This window comes from Silene latifolia, chromosome 11 (genome assembly GCF_048544455.1).
Source record: "Silene latifolia isolate original U9 population chromosome 11, ASM4854445v1, whole genome shotgun sequence".
Lineage (NCBI taxonomy): Eukaryota > Viridiplantae > Streptophyta > Magnoliopsida > Caryophyllales > Caryophyllaceae > Silene > Silene latifolia.
The window spans coordinates 66,446,439-66,449,638 of NC_133536.1; positions in this window are offsets into that span (position 1 = coordinate 66,446,439).

Sequence of the window (3,200 nt, forward strand, 5' to 3'; positions counted from 1 at the left end):
GTGTAAATTTAGTCGTAAATATAACAAGACACACAACATTGGTATACCATATAACAAGACACACAAAAAAAGACTAAATATATTTTTCGAATGTCATATTTAAATAATCATTTGTAGTCTTTTCCAGATTTCTTATTTATCTCGAAAAACAAAATACAAAAAAAAAATCTGAAAAAAATTAAAAAAACCGAAATAAAAACCACATCTTAAATTTAAAACCGAAAAAAAAAAACCTAAAAAAAACAAAATGAGAACAAATAGATCTGATAATAAACACACAAAAATGGAGAACACACAACATATGGAAAATACACAATATCGGAAAACACATAATTAAAAAAAAAAAAAAAAACAGATGCAAAACCGAAAAAGATAGAGGAAGGACGGAAGGGTAGTCGCGGTAGAGTCGGAGATGACGGAGGATGGAGGCGGCAGGGGAAAAGAAGCGGCGAGATCTATGGTTTGGTGGGTCATGGTGGCGGCAGATCGAAGGCGTGGTGGTGGTAGGGTCGTTTTGGGTGGTAGTGGTGGTTAGTATTATAGATCTAGGGTTAGAAGGAGAGAGAGGGTGTATGTCGTTGTTGGTTGCAGTGGCGGCGGCGGCAGGTCAGAAGGGTGGTTGGAGGTCGTTGATGTGTCGTGGCTGGTCGTGGTGTATCGAGGGCTGCGGTGATGGATCTAGTGCGGTGGGTGTATGTTTGTGTCGGGTGGGCTTGTGGGTGGTGGTAGTGGGGGAAATGAGATGTGAGTTTGGGTTTTTATTTTATTTTGATTTGTGAAATGAGGAGATTGTTTGGGAAATCTGGGAATGAAAGAGGGAGAGTAATGAGAGAGAGGGAGAGAGAGAGAGAGAGAGAGAGAGAGAGAGAGAGAGAGAGAGAGAGAGAGAGAGAGAGAGAGGTGAGAAATAGAGAGTGGTCAGGGTGTGATAATGAGAGGGAGGCTGATTAGGGGAAAGTGATTGACTTAAGGAGGAAATTAGGGGAGAGTCATTTGTAGCCCTCCATTTAGATCGAATCTCAGCCCTTCATCCACTCCATCCAAAGGCCTATAAGAGGACTTAGGAACTCAATAGATGTAAGGGACTCATTTGAACCTTACTCTCTCTCTCTCTCTCTCTCTCTCTCTCTATATATATATATATATATATATATATATATATAGATTTAGGATCCAGTGAGAACGATCACTCGGTGAGAACGGTGAGAACGACTTACATCCAATGGATTATAACACAATCCAACCGCTGAACCTAATACACGCAACCCACACGTATAACTTACGTATAAAACAGTATTCTGCTCAAATCTCTTTATCTCTCCTCTCATTTTTTTCGCTCACTTTATCTCACTACATTCTTTTCCCCAAATTAAATTTCCCCATTTTTATAATATTCCGCCTCAAACCCTAACCACCTTTCACATTCCCCCATCACTGCCTACCACCATGCCGTCGCCACTTACCATCTGCGATCGCAGGCGACGATCGCCAACAACTCCGGCGCGCGAACCTCCCTGATGCCGGCGCAACTCTATGGAATCCATTCAACATTTCGATCCTCCAATTTTCGAACTTCAGAACTCGATTTTCCGGCAACATTTCGATCCTCCAAGTTTCTTGCGGTGCGTCGATGGTGCAAGGTGGATGAAGATGCTGGTGAAGCATGGTGTTTTATGTGGTCGGGGTGACGGCCGGTGATGTCAATGGCGGTTGGCGCCGTTAATCAGGGATCTGTCGTGTTGGTGGGTTGGTACTGTCGTGGTAGTTGTCGTGATTTCATTTTAGAGATTAATATTTGTATTTGGGGTTTTTCTGGAAATAATTATGTTTTGTAATTTACAGTTATTTTAAATTTTATGTATCTAGATCTCTGGTGATGGCGAATCATCCGGCGTCGATGGTGCAAGGTCAGGTGTGCGTAGTGGATTAGTGGTCGAACAGTGGCGTATTTTGTTGATTGAATTTTTATCTAATTAGGGTTTTGTAATTTGGGTTTTTTTAATTGGATTTTAGATTTTGTAATTTAGGATTGTCTTTTGTGTATCTAGATCACATTTTAGTGTATCTGCATAGTCATAAAGTGTGTATAGAATTTATGTAAATAAGGTACGTATAAATGTATAATATTGTAAAGTGTATCTGGATTTACCCAAAAAAAAGACGTATCTAACATGTATTTTAATGTATCTAGTAGCTGTAAAAAAAGGAAAAAAAATGTATCTGTATTGTTATAAAGTATATTTAAAATTCTTGAAAAAAGCGTACCTAGGAGTGTCTAAAGTGTATCCACGATTTGATAAAAAAAAAAAAAAACGTATCTGACATGTATTTTAATGTATCTAGTAGTTGTAAAAAAAACGGAAAAAAATGTATCTGTATTGTTATAAAGTGTATCTAGAATTCTTGAAAAAACCGTACCTAGGAGTGTCTAAAGTGTATCTAAGATTTAGTAATAAAAAAAAAAAAAAAAAAAAAAAAGTGTATCTACGTTCTTAAGATGTGTATATAGAATTTTAGTAAAAAGTGTACCTACTTTAGTTAAAAATGTATATAAGATTTGATAAAAAAAAAAAAAAAAAAAGTGTATCGACATTCTTAAAATGCGTATATAGAATTTTGGTAAAAAAGTGTATCTACTCTACTTAAAAGTGTATATGAGATTTGATAAAAAAAAAAAAAAGAGTGCTCCTTTTATATATATTCTAATGTGTCTAGTGCGTTCTCACCGTTCTCACTGAATGGTCGTTCTCACTAGGATCCCACCTCTATATATATATATATATATATATATATATATATATATATATATATATATATATATATATATATATATATATATATATATATATATATATATAAGAGAGAGTTTTTTCGAGCGATCTGAGAGCGTCCACATCATCAAAAATCAATTTAGGAAAGTATAATTTTTGATGTAAAAAATAAAGTGGAAAATCTTTTAATTATTATAATATGTATATTTCCTAAATTATATTCAACTGATATTTCCAATTTTTATATCAAACTTTTACATTTCATTTGGCAAAACAATATCGTTAAAAAAATTATGAAAATAATATAATTAGCTTTGTGGAAAAAAATGCTATCATTAGAGTATAGATTTCATATTATTTGCACATATTAAAGATGGTGTAGTTCTTAATACCTAAAATTGTGTACTTTTTAGTATGTTTTGTCCCACG